We start from the raw sequence: 19,355 nt of genomic DNA on the forward strand, positions 1-19,355 counted from the left end.
GCTCAAGGAGCTTATAGAACGGTTGTTTTCAAATGACCGTCTTAGCACGTCTACTAAGTAACTTAAAGTTTTCAAATAATTGTAGTTGACTAAAAAGTACAACATCTGCCTCTGAGATGTATTGGAGAGTAGAAATAAACGTATGGAAAATTGGAAATACGCAGTACTTCTGTACGGACATTGAATAAATGTACTTAGTAGATACTTTCCACCACTGTCCATAGTTAACTGTCCGGTAGCAGCAGTCTACTGGCAATGCCTGATTGCACCATCATGGCAGTGGCACTATAGCATCAGACTGGTACAATTCCACTCTTGTTTTATTTGAACCAGTCACCTCATTTTTGCCTTTCAGGCTGTCACTGCCCTGAGCATAAAGAGACACACACACACCTCTTCTTTATGGTAAACGGTGCATTTAATATAGCGCTTTTTATCCAAGCTACTTCAAATAGATTTACATTCAAACCCATTCAAACACACATTCATACGCCGATGGCGGAGGAAACCAATGCAAGGCACCACCAACCTGCACATCGTCGGGAGAAATCAGGGGTTCAGAGTCTTGCTCAAGGACACTTGGTTGGAACTGGGGCCGCTCTACCCCTGAGCCACTGCCTCTCCTTTATGTTCCTTTAGGGGTTTGCCCAGCCTATGTGAAACCAGGACCCTCTGGTTGTGTGTGTGTGTGTGTGTGTGTGTGTGTGTGTGTGTGTGCGCGCGCTGCTGCTGGCAGTTTCCAGAGCAGAGCGAGAGCGCTAAAAGATTGTCGTCTATTTTACTACGAGAGGAGATGTTTATTTTTGTACAGAAGACCCACCATCCCCCCCAAACGATAAGCTATCATCGACGGTCGTCGATTAGGCACAATAAGCTTACTTGTGGAGCTGTTTTGTTTTGGACACCAAGACCTCAAAGAAAGCAGGAAATTAGAAACGCGAGGCATTATTATTTATTCCCCCCCCCCCCCTGCCCTGATGAGTGAAGCGTCAGTGACTGCGTTCCGTGTGTGTTTTCAAAGGCCAAAGGTCACGGCTAGGGTTGTATAGGTTTAATATCGGCATATTAACTGAAGGTCAACTCTCGGGGCCCCTTTTCCACCAGGGTTCAACTGGTTCAGTTATCCCATTTTGGGCGGGAACCCCTTTTGGTGTTAGCATTATGTTATGTTATGAAATCCCTAAAAACTATTTAATCCTGACGTTGAACCCGTCATAAGAGTAAGAAGCCAGGCGCATTTAAATGCGACCGGCGTGTCACTGGCCGTAACGATGTCTTGATTGGTTCCCATACTTCCCGATTGGCTGTTTTCACCCAGATGCTGTGTTTTGATTGGGCACTCAGCACTCGCGTTTTATGAAGCACTTTAATTCAAGCCCAGTCCACACCAATGATTCGCAAAACACGACTAGTTGTAAGAAATTGCAGTAGAATTGACCTATTGCAGGTCGGCGCAGTTTTGAGTTGCAGTGATGGAAGTAGCACTCACATGTTTTACTTAAGTAAAAGTATCAATACTACAATGTAGAAATACTCTGTTACCAGTTATTATTCAAAATGTACTTGAGTAAATCTACAAAGGTATTTGCAACAAAGTAGTACCAGATGAAAAAGTACTCATTGTGCATTTCAAATCAAAATGTATTTAAACATTTGTTTTAAAATGGCCGATCTACAAGCGGACAACCTGCCGCATCGGCTATTTTCAAACAGCCAAAGTGTATATATGGCTGAAGAGGTTAACGTATGTTTTGTGATAATAATTCAAAGTGATTATTAACTCATAATTAGTTAGTTACTAATTAAGTTACAAATAACTTTTTGTGTAGTATTAAGTACAATATTTGTCTGTGAGATGTAGTGGAAGAAACTAGAATATTGTACTTAAGTACAGTACCCTAGTTGCTTTCCATCACTGGTTGCGTTGCAAATCATTTGTGTGGACAGAGCCAAACCGTAGCCCAATGACTCGCCATGCAACTCCTCGCAACATGCAACTACTCGCAACCATTATCCACCAATGGCAGTTGCGACTAGTTACATTGGTGCGGTTTGGCCTCAAGACTTTGCGAGGTTCTGGAAACGTCTGTTTGATCATGGCACCTCTTCTGGTGTCCTATTTCCTCCTGCCCTCTGCATCCTTACATCCTCTGTCCTTCCTGCTCTGTGTTTTTACTTGTCTTTCCTACTTTCACTTTTAACCCGTCTTTCACGTTTACCTGTCTTTGGCACTATAGCAACTCTTCAGTCTCTTTACCTCGTCCGTCTCTACAACTCGCTCTCATTGTGGATGGCAGGTTAAAGTGGTTAATACAAGTAAAATGGCCCTAAATACAACTTATTTTGTGCAACACGTCTATCGTATTGTCCCAAATCCAGGATCTTGGAGAGATAGTACCGAGGGAATCATGGGGTAAAAACCGAACATAATCTTTTCCACAACCTTTTGATTATTGATCGGTAACCCTGGCGATCTGGGGAGTTCCCACGGCAACAGGGTGTGGTGTTGGGCTGCTTAGAGAGGTGGACATTTGTTTGACTGTACACACACATACACACACACACACACACACATGTAAATAGGATCTGCCGCCATGTTGATTTGTGTTGAAAATGTTGCACGTCTTCAGTTTGATGACTGAGTTTCAATAAAACCTTCATTGACTTAAGTTTTTGACGCTTTTAATCTGAAATGTAAACTTGACCTCTGTGTGTGTGTGTGCGTGTGTGTGCGTGCGTGCGTGTGTGCACACGCCTTCCGATTCCCAAACGTAGGCCTACTCTAGAGCCGGTGTCTATTTTGACTCAGTAGCCTACTCTGAGTCACCTGAAATGCTTTAGTGTTGGCCTAGTTTTAGTCGACTAAATCTAGTCTACAGTTGACTTTGTCGATAAATTATTTTGGCGGGCCTTGATTTCGTCGTAAATCTCATAATGCCTGATTTTCACTTGGTTGCATGCTAAAAACAGCCGACCTACAAGCTCACAACGTGTCCCGTCATGTTCTTAGCTTGTAGATCTGCTATTTACAAGCTAAGACACCCGAGCATCATACAATTATCTCTATATTTAGTCATGGTTTTAGTCGTCATGACCATTTTTTTATGTTTTGATTTTGTTTTACACACACACACACACACACACACACAAACACACATGTAAATAGGATCTGCCGCCATGTTGATTTGTGTTGAAAATGTTGCACGTCTTTTTCGTCATAGTTTTAGTCTACGAAATCAACACATGATTTCTTTGCCTGTTCTGATAATTAACAGTATTGCTATCCATTGTATGTCCACTAGATGTCAGTCTTGACTCGGTCTACTATCAACCTGGTAAGCTGTACTGCTGCTGTAGACTAGACGGTGTAGGCAACCTCAGGCACGGGTCAGGTGCCAACATTGGCACGGGGGAGGGTGGTCACTGGCATAAGTGTGTGAGAGAGATATTTTATTTTAATATTAAGAAATATTAAATGAAGTCCCAGTCCCCTCACATCTAAATATAAATTACACCCTGCATATAATTCTACATTCACTCAAATTCTGGGCTCTGAGTCTGTGTGAAAGAAAATAGGTCACATAAAAAGGTTATGCACAGCCTATATGGACAATAAAAATCAGATGGACGTATTACATTTTTCTGTGGTGAATTAAACTTAATTTGTTGATGCAGCACACTGATTATATAGTAATAGAACCCATGCAGGGGTCTTTTAAGTACAGCGTTGCTGTCGGGACGAAACCAAACCACCTAACTTTATTCTTTTTTTGTATCGGTGCTATTGAGCACCCTTTACGTCTGTCACTGTGCTGTTTTGCTTGGGATAAAACCCTCTTAATTTCATTGGACCCTCAAATTATCTAACTCCACTCTACCTCGCCCCCTCATGGAAGTAATTGTCAATATATAAAGTCACAACACCAACTTTGATGAGGCAGCAATTATGCTTTCTTTTCAAAATATAAGGTTTTCTTTACTGAAAAAAATATTTTTTTCATTTCCTGAAAAATGATCATTTTGGAGTTACAGCAGAGAAGTGCTTAACCCTATTTCTTCAAGCTAAGGCCATCTCCAACCTGATGCCTATACAACTATATTAAACCGTTAACTATCTCTAAATACGACCATTTATAAAGGTAGGCTATAAAATGGATGTGTTTAAAATATCAACTAAGAGCTTGTTCAAGTGGTACCAAACAGCAGTAGTGGAAAAAGTACTCAAATGTTTACCTATAAGTACTGCAATATAGAAATACTGTCTAACTTTTCCCGGTCCCTAAACTATTTTGGGCGTGCACCCCCTAGCTGTTGCCTCCCAACCTAGCTGACGCACCCCCACATGGAAATGAAACAGGCCTATATGAACAAAATTGGCCGCCTACATATGTCGCAATAAGCTAACCTGAATATGGCATATATTCCACATATACTTGCCAGTTGCCATATATTGGCATATGTTCATATATAAAATAAAACCATAGCACCACCATTAGCCTTTTCATGTCGCACACCCCCTAGAAGTTGCTTGTGCACCGCAAGGGGGTGCAAGGCACGCACCACAGTTTGGGAACCCCTAACCCAAGTAAAAGTTCTGGATTTCAAAATGTGAGTGAAAAGTAATAGTGCAGAAGTATTGGCATAAAAATATACTCATGCGGAATGTCCCGTTTCAAGTTTTCAAATGTATAAAAATATACAAGCTGACAATGCGGCACAAACGCATTGTGACTCCATTTAGGCCCTATGCAATCAATTCATAATAGAGCTATTTTCAAATAGACGAAATTAAGTGGCTAATGTATTGCAATTATAATCCAAATCTACAAAGTAACTAATGTCTTCAAATAAGTGTAGTGGAGTAAAAGTATATTTCGATCCAAGTTGGAGTATAGAAGTAAAAGTATTGGAAGTTGGAAATACTCAAGTAGTACAAATAACCTCTGTATCTCTCTCCCCCCCACTCGTCCTGTCTCTCTATTTTCTCATTTATTTATTCATAAATTCATTCATGAGGCTTGCTTGCTCCGTCTCCTGAGTTTAGTCTCTCTAGAATGAAACGGCAGGAGTGTGCCCCTCTCTCTCTCTCTCTCTCTCTCTCTCTCTCTGTCGCAGTTCAGAACAGCTCTTCTAATCCAAGCGAAGGAGGGACGGAATTCCTGCACAAAAACGTGACATTTATTCTGACCATTCATCGATAAGCTGGACGGTGAATAAAGGTGAGAGGCTATTGTTTTGAACGCTACTGGGCTGATGAGTCACTTAACATGTAAAACTGTGAAGAGTTTGTATGTTCTAATATAAATGTTTAGGAGTTTATTGTACTACTACTGTATATTTTAACTAGTTATTATTATTGCTAATATTTAGTATTATTTTATTAGTGTATATACTATTTATTGCACTGTCCTAAATTATTATCTTTTGTTATTGTTATGGTTTGTAATTGTCGATTATTTACTGCTTGCTTTCCAAACAGGTGCTACATTGTTCCACCTACAGTTTTACCAGCCCGGCACCAATCAGTCACCGTCACCATGGAGACCTCCCCAGACGGTTCCAAACGCAGGAAGAAGAAGATCAACCAATCGGAAGGCCCGGTTGTGGATGCCCTCGCTGACACCGAACTCACCACCGCCAGCTTTGGGACTGGGACGGAGCCCAATTTCAACCTCAACCTCAACCTGTCGTCGCCCAGCAACCCGCGCCCCACCCCGGAAACCAGGAAGCTGCCGAATGGCGGGGCGGTGAACAGGAAGGACGACGGGAATGCCAACGCGAGCAGAGTCGGAAGCGCACGCAGGCCGTTCTCCGCGGAAACCGGCCACTCGACGACGGCGACATCGCCGGGAGAGAAGGAGGGGGTTCCGAGCGGGAGCAGCAAAGTTTCATCTCACTGCCACTCCTCCAAAGCAGAGGAGACGACGGACCATCAGCGAGGAGGAGGAGGGGAGGGGGAGAGGGGAGGAAGATTGACCCTCAGCCCCGACACACAATGCAACCCCGGCTCGACGGCAGCAACGCGTTTGGCCAGCGTCAGTCCCAAGACCGGCCCGCGACTTGCGGGAACTCAAAAGACACAAACGCGGAGAACGGAATCGTCCAGCGTTCTCGCCTCCTCCAAGCCCAACGCGTCGCTGAAAACGGCCACGAAACCTACCGACGGCTCCTCCGCCGCCGCGAGTCCAAGGTTGCACGCCAACAGGACCGAAAACCCCAGAGCGGTGTTTTCCGTTTCGACGGCTCTGAGCCCTGAGACTCACCCCCCCCTCCCGAGAACGGTGCTCTTCCCTGTCGGCCCCAAACCAAAACCGAGGTGGGACGACACGGTCACCGCGAGCCCCAAAACACCATGCACTGCTACCGGTGTCAGAACACACCTTCAGAAGAACCACTCGGACACGGCTAACGTCAAAACGCCACACACCGCTGCCAGTCCCAAGCCACATACAGAAGCATGTGTGGATCCCGCTGGCTCTAAAGTGCTACGCCCGACCAAAAGCCCCAAAACAAACACCCATAGGGACAATGCGGACACGACGAGTAAAACCGTTTCTGATCATGAAAGTGGTGGTTCTAAAGCTAGTTCCAGTTCTAAATCCAGGACGGGGTCCAAGGACAGCTTGGATCTGTCTGCCTCTACAGATTCCAAAGCAAGTTCCAGCCAGGCTTCTAAATCTTGTTCTACAGATTCCAAAGCAAGTTCCAGCCAGGCTTCTAAATCTAGCTGTGGTTCTAAAGCCGTCTTAAAAAACAGCTCTGCCTCCAAGGACAGCTCCCATTCTAAAACAGGGACAGGTTCCAAACGTGGACCGGATTCTAAAACCGGTTCCAAATCCAAAGCCGCTTCCAACCCTAAAGGTGGAACAGGATTGAAGGGTGGTCTGGCTTCTAAATCTAATGCTGCTTCCAAGGTTGATATCAATCCGAAGACGAGCCCAGATTCTAACCCATGCTTGTCTGGTTCTGGTTCCAAAACCACTTCCAAGTCCAGTCCAAAAAAGGTTCAGTCAATTTCCGGGTCCAAGTTGGATCCAGTTGGATCTCTCCACCCATCACCCGTCTCTCCACAACTCTTATCAGATGGGTCCACGGCAAACGACAAGGACAATGTGGGTTCCAGTCCCAAGCCTTCTCCTGGACTTAAATCCTGTTCTGATTCACAGCCATCTTCAGCACAAGCGACTCCCTCTGCGTCTGTGTCTCCTCGATCCAGTTCGACCAACACTCTTGGCTTTAAGTCCTGCCCAGATTCTAGATCCACCTCAAAACCTGGTTTGGTGGAACCGTCTACCTCTCCACGTGACTCTCCACAACCCACGTGGACGTTTACCAGTGTTGGTTCTGGTCTGATGGCATCCAGCGGTGAGAACCAGCAGAGCCTCCTCAGTCCTGCTGAAGGTAATCCCATTCACTTTGACTGAAATACAAAGATCTACTGAATATAACAAAACTCTTGTCATACAGCTCAGTGTGTTTGTGAGCTTTATTTAACCAATCACTAGTTTGATACATTTAATACAACTCACACAGGTCTGTGTGAAGTGAGGGTGCTCTTATCATCGTACATCAACATGACGTAACGTCGATATTCTCAGACACATGACGTAAATTCTCTTTCCATCTTTCCGTCAATGGCAAATGTGACACGAGTTAGGACAAAAAGTTGTATATAGGAGGGCTTAGCGCCACTCAAAACTTGCACTCGTGTGAGGCAAGCTGTATTTATATTGGCCATATGACGTCTCATTACTGCCATAAACAAACATGAAAGTCCATAGATTTGGCTCTTTAAACATACATAAAAAATCACACCCGTGTGAAGTGAGGGGTGCTAATATATTAAAGTCCAACTCATGTTGATTAAGTGATGTAATGGTGATGTAAAACACAAACATTAAATGCCATTAACGATAAAGAGACGTAAACGACACATTATGACGTAAACTTTCCCTTTTATTGTCAATGCCTTTACTAAACAAACTTTACACTAACGTCAAACATTAAACCTGTGTATAGGAGATACACAGGTCAAAAATAGAATGATAGAACCATGTTTGAACCACTCACAAATCCTTAACACAAACATGGAAATCACACCTGTGTGAAGTGAGGGGCGCTCTTACCATCATACATCATCTCATTCTGGCCAATCATTAGTCTTTTAATGTTCTGTGTTTACACAAACACTCAAAACTGGCCATTCATTATCAATGGCATTTAATGTTTGTGTTTACACACACACTAAAAGCTGGACATAGGAGGGGCTAGCGTCCCTCAAAGGTCAATAGACACAAATTATGTAAAATGCGGTGCAATAGACCAATCCACACACGATGGAGCGGTTAGCACAGCACCAATCTGAGAACCCATCGTCAAAAGAATAAGGAAAAACAACGTCCTCTTTTATTTTCCTTTGAATATTGATGGAGTTAACAGTCTGTCTCAAGAGACTACAACCGCACACAAAAATATACACTTTACAGTTTTCATGTATTTCACTGTCTCTGTCTGGCTGTGAGTGCATGGTTAATGTCGCAAACCACGGGGTCGACCGGAGCCAAAATTCTTCCAGAACGCCAAGAAAGTCCACCCATGAATATTGTCACATATTGTGAATTATGTATTGTGTGGATACCAGTGGTCCTTGAGGGGGTTCAGGCTAAAAATACATTGCATGGATGCACCATGGGACATATCAAAAAGTTAAAGTTTTGGGTCTGAGAGGCTGGTGGCTCAAATACCGAATAAATAATAGACCTTGATATGAAACGGGTTGAAAACCACTGTGTTTAAAGGACGGATAGCACTAGCTTAACAGTTAACCATTTTTTGACTAACAGACGCACACTCCAGTCTGTTACTTTGACAGATAAATGCATCTCAGTGTGAAATTCAGTGTGGTAAAGTTACCACATTTATCAAGGTATATTATTCGTTTTCACTTTTTTGTTTATGTTTATTGATTTTCTTTAAAGTACAAAGAAGTATTTTCAAAACAATTTACATATATTTCCCCCCCCACATCCCCATGGCAGCACAAATACAAACAAAATATTATCACAAAATGATTTGACAATAAATACAGAACAAAAAATAAAACGAAAATAAAACACATTACATACAGTTAAACAAAACACATTACATACAGTTAAACAAACAAATGCACAGTTCCCTACCCCCACCCCACAGCTGACTACTCCAATTAACCACTATACATCCAAAGCCTCTTCAATATCACCTCGCTGAATGAAGTCCAAAAACAAAAACTTCTGCCATATCTTATAGAATACCGCAGGTTTCTTCCTAATTACATATGTTAGTTTCTCATGTGCCAAACTGGTTGTTAAGTTCCTCAGCCAAAAGCCGATCGTAGGGGCATTGACATTCTTCCAACATAGCGCAATTGAGCGTCTGGCCTGTAACAGGCAAAGTTCGTTTTCACTTTTAGTTTAATCTCAATAAACATTAAAGTTACTTTAGTCACAGTGCTTTTAGTCATTTATGGATAATTTCTGAGGATCTGTTAAACACTGAAAATCTCACTGAAATATCTTCATTTGTTTCTTGTTTCTTTTGGTGTCTCCATCCACTCTTCTAACTGTTAACGACTAGTGTTCATTAATATTCATATGGCTGCTGATTGTGAAATGAGGTTAATCCACAATCCATGTAAAGTCGAATGAAGAAAGTGGAAATTCAGAAAGACAAGTAACTGAAGCATGCACATATCCAAAGTTTAAAATGATGGATGCCAGCCAGGCAGAAACAAACAAATAGAATATGATGCTCAGACTGAGGAAGAGCTAGGTGGTAATCTCAATAAGAAAACCTCCTGGAGCTTGATACAATGTGCAGACTCTATAGGCTAGGGGTGCCCAAAAGGTAGATCGTGATCTACCAGTAGATCACAAAGGCTGTGCAGGTAGATCACATGACATGCCCCTAAAAAAAATATATAATTTAAATATAAAAATGTTTTTTTTCCACCTGCCACTTGAATCAGCTCAGCTGAGTCAGCTCAAACCCACAAAGCAAGTCTTTGTTTTCAAGTGTGTTGCGCACAGATGTCAGTAGCATTATATAGTTATTTATATTTTAAAACCCTACCAGTTACATTTCCTCCCATCCTCCCCTCTATTCCTCAAGTGCGTCGCTAGGTACATTTAAAAAAAAAAACAGCAATGGTGTCACGGTAGCAGAATGTCTGAACCCAAAATGCAGAGCCACAAGCAGAGTAGTTTCAAGAACTGTTTTATTAAAGCAGAAAAGGCAGATTAGCTTACAATCAAAAATAGGAAAGCAAGTATATACTCAGGGAAGGCCAAAGTCCAAACAATTCCAAAGTACAAACAAAAATCCAAAAGGCAAAACTAAACAAGACAAAATCCAAAACTAAACAAAGCACAAGGCAAAAACATAGGAAGTCCAGAAATGCAAAAACCTTACTGAAGGAGAACAAGGATTTCCAGGGACAGAGGAACACCAAGAGGAGCACCGGACAATGATTTTATGTACTGACAGTTTGTGTGTGCAATGAGTCCAGTATTTATAGGCAGCAGGATAATGGCAAAGGGTTCACAGGTGTGTAATGGCACTGCAGGGCTGATGAGAGTTGGTGACAGGTGTGCAGTGTGAGGGAATGGAATGAGGGAGTGGCCAGGGAGGAGACATGGTCTGTGGAGTGACAGATCATGACAGTACCCCCCTCTCAAGGGACGGATACCAGACGTCCCACGACCTCAACGAGGAACGAGCAGGGTGGGTGGAGGGGGTCCGGAGGAGGGAAACCATGGCTGGGCACAGGAATTCAGGAGGGCGGCCTGAATGATGGTCCCTAGTTGAGTAGGTGCCGTCTGGGGGACGGCCTGGACACTGGGACAAAGCAGCAGAATTGTCGTCTGGGGGCTGGCCCGGTGGCCGAGACGAGGCTGTGACGTCATCCGGAGGGCGGCCTCGAGGCCGAGACGAGGCAGCGGTGGCGTCGTCAGGAGGGCGGCCTGGAGGCCGGGACGGGGCAGCGGAGGCGCCGTCAGGAGGGCGGCCTGGAGGCCGGGACGGGGCAGCGGAGGCGCCGTCAGGAGGGCGGCCTGGAGGCCGGGACGGGGCAGCGGTGGCGCCGTCAGGAGGGCGGCCTGGAGGCCGGGACGGGGCAGCGGAGGCGCCGTCAGGAGGGCGGCCTGGAGGCCGGGACGGGGCAGCGGAGGCGCCGTCAGGAGGGCGGCCTGGAGGCCGGGACGGGGCAGCGGAGGCGCCGTCAGAAGGGCAGCCAGAAGGCCGGGACGGGGCCGAGGACCGTGGAAGCGGCGCCGGGGACGCTGCACGTGATGCTGCAGGCGACGCCATGGGTGCTGCAGGCGGAGCCACAGGGGATGCTGCAGGCTTTGGAGCTGAAGGCGTCATTGCTGCAGATACAGGCGGGAGTGCTGCAAGCGGAGTTGCAGACTCAGGAGGGAGGGCTGCAGGCAGAGCTGCAGACTCAGGAGGCGACACTGCAGACTCAGGAGACGGGACCCCAGAAGATGCTGCAGACGACGCTGGAGACGGGACCCCAGAGGATGCTGCAGGCAGAGGCGAGGCCGGAGGTGCTGCAGGTAGAGGCGACGCCGGGGATGTTGCAGGCTGAGGCGACGCCGGAGATGCTGCAGGCGGGACTGCAGGCGGAGGAGGCAGAGCTGCAGGTGGAACTGCAGGCGGAGGAGGCAGAGCTGCAGGCGGGACTGCAGGCGGAGAACAGGAGGAGGATGCTGCAGGCTCTGGAGACGGGACCCCAGAGGACGCTGCACACCCAGGAGGCGAGGAGGATGCTGCAGACTCTGGAGACGGAACCCCAGAGGACGCTGCACACCCAGGAGACGAGGATGCTGCAGACTCTGGCGACGGGACCCCAGAGGACGCTGCACACCCAGGAGACGAGAAGGATGCTGCAGACTCTGGCGCCGGGAACCCAGAGGACGCTGCACACCCAGGAGACGAGAAGGATGCTGCAGACTCTGGCGCCGGGAACCCAGAGGACGCTGCATACCCAGGAGACGAGGAGGATGCTGCGACCCCAGAGAACACTGCACACCCAGGGGATGAGGAGGGTGCTGCAGACTCTGGAGAAGGAGAGCCATCGCCCAACACAACTGGCAGCTGTAGGAAGCAGCTGACCAGATAGCCCAGGAGCAGAGCTTCCATAACGTCAGGCTGATGCCGGTCACCACTGGAGATGACTGCCAAGGGCTCTGGCAGGTCACCGGCTGAAAGGACTGTTGAGGGTGCAGAGGGCGCAGGCAGGACACCTAGGGAGATGGCTGGCAAGGGCTCTGGCATGTCAGCAGGAGGTACAGTCAGTGAGGGTGCAGAGGGCGCAGGCAGGTCATCAATGCAGAGAGCTGGCAAGGGTTCATGGACGCTGGGCAGTGCAGTGCTCTGGATGCCAGGCAGCGGGGTGCCAGGCAGGAGAGAGCTGGGCTGGCTGGGCCGTGGAGAACTGGGAGGCGGAGATTCCTGGTGGTGTTGGCCGCCATGGCGACCACGCCTTCTCCTACCAGGCCCACGGTTCCCCAAACTGTCCGGACAGGCTGGGCGGGTGGGCTTGGTGGCTGGGAGACCCAGGGAGACACCCCCCCCGCCTGTTGGCGCAACGGGGACCTCCCCGAGCCAGACGGGTGCCATAAAATGGATTTTGAGTGTGAAGTTGTTCTGAATAAAACGGAACTTCATCACCACTGGGAAGATCGGGAAATAAATCCATATACTGGGTCTTCTTCCGGCTAGCATCAGGGCTAGTGGGACACAGGCTGAACACTCCAACCCTAATGGAGTGAGCTGGCTGGGAAGCACAGGGAAACGTGCTGGTGTCCAAAAAGTCTTTAAGCCTTCCCCGCACCACATCCAGGTGGGGGACAAAATGGCTGACCCATGGCCTCTCCTTGAACCACTGCTGCTGGGTAGATATCTCCACTTGGAGTTCAGCACGCAGATTGGGTGGAGAGGCCATGAAACGAGTAACCAAAAACTCAAAGTCCACCACCCTATGGCGGAAAATGTTTAGCTCTGCTGGGTTCATTTTTGGTCAGTACATACTGTCACGGTAGCAGAATGTCTGAACCCAAAATGCAGAGCCACAAGCAGAGTAGTTTCAAGAACTGTTTTATTAAAGCAGAAAAGGCAGATTAGCTTACAATCAAAAATAGGAAAGCAAGTATATACTCAGGGAAGGCCAAAGTCCAAACAATTCCAAAGTACAAACAAAAATCCAAAAGGCAAAACTAAACAAGACAAAATCCAAAACTAAACAAAGCACAAGGCAAAAACATAGGAAGTCCAGAAATGCAAAAACCTTACTGAAGGAGAACAAGGATTTCCAGGGACAGAGGAACACCAAGAGGAGCACCGGACAATGATTTTATGTACTGACAGTTTGTGTGTGCAATGAGTCCAGTATTTATAGGCAGCAGGATAATGGCAAAGGGTTCACAGGTGTGTAATGGCACTGCAGGGCTGATGAGAGTTGGTGACAGGTGTGCAGTGTGAGGGAATGGAATGAGGGAGTGGCCAGGGAGGAGACATGGTCTGTGGAGTGACAGATCATGACAAATGGGATAATACTGTTTTTTGGTGGGTAGATCTTGTTTTGCGCGTCATTATCAAAGTAGCTCGCAAGTCAAAAAAGTGTGGGCACCCCTGGATCATAGGCTATAGGGCAGGGGTGCCCACACCTTTTTTCTTTTTATTTGAGAGCTATAGCTTTAAATGGCAGGTTTCATTTCTATAGGCTTCAAAATGTAATAGGGCATAGCAGTGCAATTTTCTGGTTATATCAATCCAGACCCCATTAGTCTTTACCAGAAATGTTAAAGATATCAATTTAATTAAGCCTATATCATCCAGGACCCTGGTGAATCGTGACCATAAAACATTTGATTCTGTGGGGAGAAATATAATGATTTAAAAAAAAGAATCCACCTGTGTCTCATAGGAGGGCTGTGGGCAGATCAGAAACCAGTCTTCCAGTGACATCATCGATGGGGAATCCAAACTAATAGAAACTATAGGCTTTATCGTTCTCACGACAATACAAAAAATAAACGACAAAGAAATAAATCTTGTTAAAATGCCTAACAATAATGTCACTGGAAGACCTCCTATGAGACAAGCTGAGTAAAACATTTTAAAATAAAATATTTTATCATGAACATTAGTGAAGACCAATTACATATGAAGATAGGTTGAAAAGTGGTGAAGTGGTCCTTTAATTATAGGATATACTTTAATAAATGCCCATTGTTTTGTGGATTTATTTTTTCTTCTTCACAGAATCAAAGGTTTTATGGTCATTGGTCGTTATTCACCAGGATCTTGGGATACCTGGATGGCTTGATTCTAGTCTTATTAATAATTTATATAAATATCTTTGGAAAACGGGTGGGGTCTATTTTGAAGTCTAGAAATGAACGCATTGCTGAGTACAGTAGGCATACTTACTAGTACAGTAACTAACACACACGTTGTCCCCAAACACAGTGTTCGCGCACACGCACACGCTTGCATACGTCCATATACGTGAACACTAAAACTTTTAATTTGAAGCGCATGAATAAGTGACGACATCTTTATTTCCTGCTTCCTGCATGTCATTTCCTGCCTCTCTACAGGTTGGGGCGTCGTGATGCCGGTTCCCCGGGCAACGTCCAGCCCCAAATCCACCGCCACTGTAGCCATGGCAACAACAAGAGGAGGAGGAGCCTCCGAAAAGGTGCCTTCCTCGGTGGGACCTATTCCCACGGCAACAGAGGACAGCAGCACACCCCGTGATGACGCAAAAAGCAGCCTGAGCAGAGGTGTGACCTTTGACCCCATCACCGCGCCACCGCCGCCAAAACCGCCCGCCGTTGCCGAGCACATCAGCGCTCGGCAGCGGTTGGAATCTAAAATGGCCGCCGCGGCAGGACGCGCGCAGCAGTTGCGGCATCGCGGCGAAGCGCGGATCCTGGACGACGTCGTGGCAACCCCCGTGGCTCGATCGCCGGGAGGGTCGACGAGGACACCTGCAGGCGCCCCGCCGAGTCGGAGCCGCGACTCGGGAAACGCGGCCGCCGCCGCCACTGACACCAGACGCCCGAGGCAGAGCGTTTCTCCTTCCCGTTCCTCCCTCTCCGCCACTCCTCTCTCCTCCACCTCCTCTCCTCCTCCCCCTACAAGCTCACAAGCCCACCTGGGGACGTGCAGGAGCGTCACGGCGGAGCGGAGAGAGGTGGGCGTCCAGGCGGAGGTGGAGCTGGTCGACCGCTCGGCCTCCACCAGCTCCCTCGTCGTCGGTCCGCCTGACCGTCAGTCGACCGACAGCTCGACTTCCCCGCTCTCCGCTGTCGCTGTCGCGCTCCTCCCGCACGTCTGCAAGATCGACATAGAGCTGCGCGGCCAGTCGCTGCTCCCTCTCTCCGCGACGGACAATAATAAGGCCATGTCCCTCCCCGCCAACATGCGGGCGTACAGCTTCGAGCGGAACTCACCGACGCGCCGCGCGTGGGGCGGCGGAGACGTCCGTAAGGACGAGCGGGGGGAGACGGGAGAGGAGGAGGAGGAGGACGGGCGAGGAGGAGGAGGAGGAGGAGGAGGAGGAGGAGGGCTGGAGAGAAAGAAACCCCACGCGGAGGAAGCAGAGGAGAAGAGAGAGGGAGTCAAACCGCAGCAGGTGGCGTGGGATGAACAGGTGGGGCCGTCACTATTACACGTTTTACCCATTTTGACCTGAGATCAGATTCTAAAATGTCTTCTGCATCCTGACAGTTTTCTGAAAAAGCTATGTTTCTATATCAGTCGTTCTTCGATTTTTCTAAAATAGCAGACCTACAAGCTCGTAGCTATGAGCTTGTAGATCTGCTATTTTTCAATAGCTAAAGCATAACATAATGCTAGCACCAAAAGGGGTTCCCGCCCAGAATGGGTTAAGTTGACCATTCATTGTTACACAAATAATTGCGATTGACGATGTCATTGTGTTTTTAGCGCTGGACATCGGAACATTATGAACAATTTACAATTACAATTGAATTTAGGCATTTAGCAAGACGCTCTTAATCCAGAGCGATTTACAGTAAGCAAGAAGAACGCGTACATAGAAATAGACATACAAGAATCATTGGCATCATAAGCATCCGTCTAACAGTAGATTATCTGTACAGTGAAGCTATGCGTATACATTATAGAGTGCTACATGCTATGTCTACATCAAATACTAAATTATAAATCTAATTAAATGCTAAATTATAAATCTAAATTACATAAATGTATCCTTTGCATACACCTGTAAGGTCGTCAAGGCTTTTGGGCTTCGTAAAAAAAAAGTGCACAGGGCAGATATGACAAATAACTGAAATATACCAAGAAATGACTAGCATTTTTATAAGTTTTATACTTGGCGGAAATAGCTGATCTACAAGCTTACAACGCGGCATTGTAAGCTTGTAGATCTGCTATTTCTACTTTTTAAATGTATGGACATTTTTCAACGTGGACACAATTATGGTGATTATACTGTGCATACTTGCTTGTTGCACACTAGTAGGCCATAAATGGCCAACTAGTGCGCAAGCAGAGCGCACAAGTACTTTCGACCGTTATAAACTGTCACTTTTGATGCGTATGCACCGTCCCAGCAAATTGTGCCTGATACGGCAGTGGTGCCAGATTACAGTGCTTCCCAACACTAAAACATATCGTCATTACGTCACCATCAAAAACCAATTACACCCTGGCATTGGGTCCTTTAATCTACATATTTCTTACGTCATCATTGAGAGCTAGTTATACATAATGTATATATGTATATGTAATTTGTAAGTTGATTAGCGGTATACTGTGGTTACTTTGCGCCGTACACACGTCCCAGCCAACCCGCCACTTTTGATGCGTATGCACTGTCCCATTGAGAGCTAGTTATACATATACACACCATGTAATCTGGTCCCAGCAAATCAGGCACAATTTGCTGGGACGGTGCATACGCATCAAAAGTGGCGGGTTGGCTGGGACGGTGCATACGAGCCGGGCAAAACTATTACTTGCGTGCTCTGCTTGCGCAAGTAATAAATAAGTTGATTGATGAGACGATTATGTAATAACTGTGCCAAAACCCTATATGAACAGGGGATGACGTGGGAGGTGTACGGAGCCTCCGTGGAGCCGGGCGCTCTGGGGACGGCCATCCAGTCACACCTCCAGTCCAGGATCACACACCAGGCTACACAGACCTGCACCTCCCCCTCCAGGAGGAAGAGGAGGAAGAGGAGGACGGTGGACCGGAAGAAGAGGAGGGAGCAGGAGGAGAAGAAGAAGAAGAAACGGAGGGAAGAGGAACAGAGGAAGGAGCAGCAGGAGCGGAAGGAGGAGGAGAGGAGGAGCCAGAAGGAACGAGAGGAGCAGACGAAGAAGGAAAAGAAGGAGAGACAGGAGGAGAGGAAGAAGGAGAAGGAACAGGAGGAGCAGAGGAAAAGGGAGAGAAAAGAGGAGGAGAGAAAACAAGAAACGGAACAGGAGGAGCAGAGGAAAAAGGAAAAGAAGGAGACGGAAGAGGAGAGAAAAAAGGAAGCGGAACAGGAGGAGCAGAGGAAAAGGGAGAGAAAAGAGGAGGAGAGAAAACAAGAAACGGAACGGGAGGAGAAAAGGAAAAAGGAAAAGAAGGAGACGGAAGAGGAGAGGAAGAAGGACGCGGAACAGGAGGAGCAGAGGAAAAGGGAGAGAAAAGAGGAGCGAAAAAAGGAAGAGGAACAGGAGGAGCAGAGGAAAAGGGAGAGAAAAGAGGAGAGAAAAAAGGAAGAGGAACAGGAGGAGCAGAGGAAAAGGGAGAGAAAAGAGGAAGAGAGAAAAAAAGAAACGGAATGGGAGGAGCAGAGGAAAAAGGAAAAGAAGGAGCGAGAGGAGGAGAGGAAGAAGGAAAAGGGACAGGAGGAGCAGAGGAAAAGGGAGAGAAAAGAGGAAGAGAGAAAAAAAGAAACAGAGTGGGAGGAGCAGAGGAAAAGGGAGAGAAAAGAGGAAGCGGAAAAGGAGGAGCGAAGGAAGAGGGAGAAGAAGGAGAAGGAGGAGGAGGCCAGGGAGAAGGAGAAGAAGGAGAAGGAGAAGTGGGGAAAGGAACGGGACGAGCAGAGGAAGCAGAAGAAAGAGGGGGAAGAGGATAGGGAGAAGGAAATGGAGGAGCACCGGAAGAAGGAGAAGAAAGAAAGGGAATAGGAGGTGAAGAAGAAGAAAGAAAGGGAAGAGCAGAGAAAGAAGGAGAAGAAGGAAAGGGAAGAGGAGGTGAAGAAGAAGAAAGAAAGGGAAGAGCAGAGAAAGAAGGAGAAGAAGGAAAGGGAAGAGGAGGTGAAGAAGAAGAAAGAAAGGGAAGAGCAGAGAAAGGCGGAGGAGAGGAAAAAGGAGGAGAAGGAAAAGGAGGTGCAGAGACAGGAGAAGAATGAGGAGAAGGAAAAGGAGGTGCAGAGACAGAAGGAGAAGAATGAGGAGAAGGAGAAGGTAAAAGAAAATAAAGTGAAAGAGGAGCAGGGGAAGAAGGAGAAGAGAGTAGCAGGAGGGATTCTGGGATGTTGGAGGAAGAAGGCTCCAGCTGTGACGGAGTGAGGCATTATGGGTACTAGTATTAGTGGATTGTGTCAATCATCTGATTGGTTGCTTGCTTCACTGTGAACCGTTTCATTCTGTATGCGAGTGATCCTTCCCAACATTGTAAACATCCTGGTGTTGTAGCCGTTGCTCTGGGAAGCGAAAAGGCAGTTACACTTGTTAGTTAGTTTAGTATTATTATTATTATAGTTGTTGATGTTGTTGTGGTTTAAAATGTACAAGCAGCCAGCATTTTTTTAAACGTGTGCTTGGACAGGAGACTGACACGTGGGTTTCTCGTGCTTTCCTATAGTAACAATTGAGTGTCAGGAACCGTTTTATAAAGACATATTATTATTACTAATTATATCAATTTCAGAGAATAATAATGTGTGATAAGAAGAAAGATACACCCGCACACTGAGTATCTGCTCGGTACATGAGTATTAATTACTTTTAATAAGGCATAAAGAAGGTCCGGAGGGACCGAAACGTTGCCTTATTAAAAATAATACTCTTTTTTTAAAACTCTTCATTTTAACTGGGAGCGGAGCGGAGAAGGGGGGAGACATGCGCGAATTTTAGCTGGTTGAAGACCAAGCGAGCTGTGGCATTCCACCACTGTTGGGGGGGGGGTTGCTCAGTGTGAATGGTGTGTTGTAACTGGTCGTTCGTAAATAAGGCACACTGAACGCACTCTGTGACGTCACCGCCCACCACACTCAACAAACTGACCACATTCCCGGTGCGCATAGCCGAACGCGCCCTAAATC

This window comes from Protomyctophum parallelum (genome assembly GCF_964188405.1).
Source record: "Protomyctophum parallelum genome assembly, chromosome: 18".
In the NCBI taxonomy this organism is placed as follows: domain Eukaryota; kingdom Metazoa; phylum Chordata; class Actinopteri; order Myctophiformes; family Myctophidae; genus Protomyctophum; species Protomyctophum parallelum.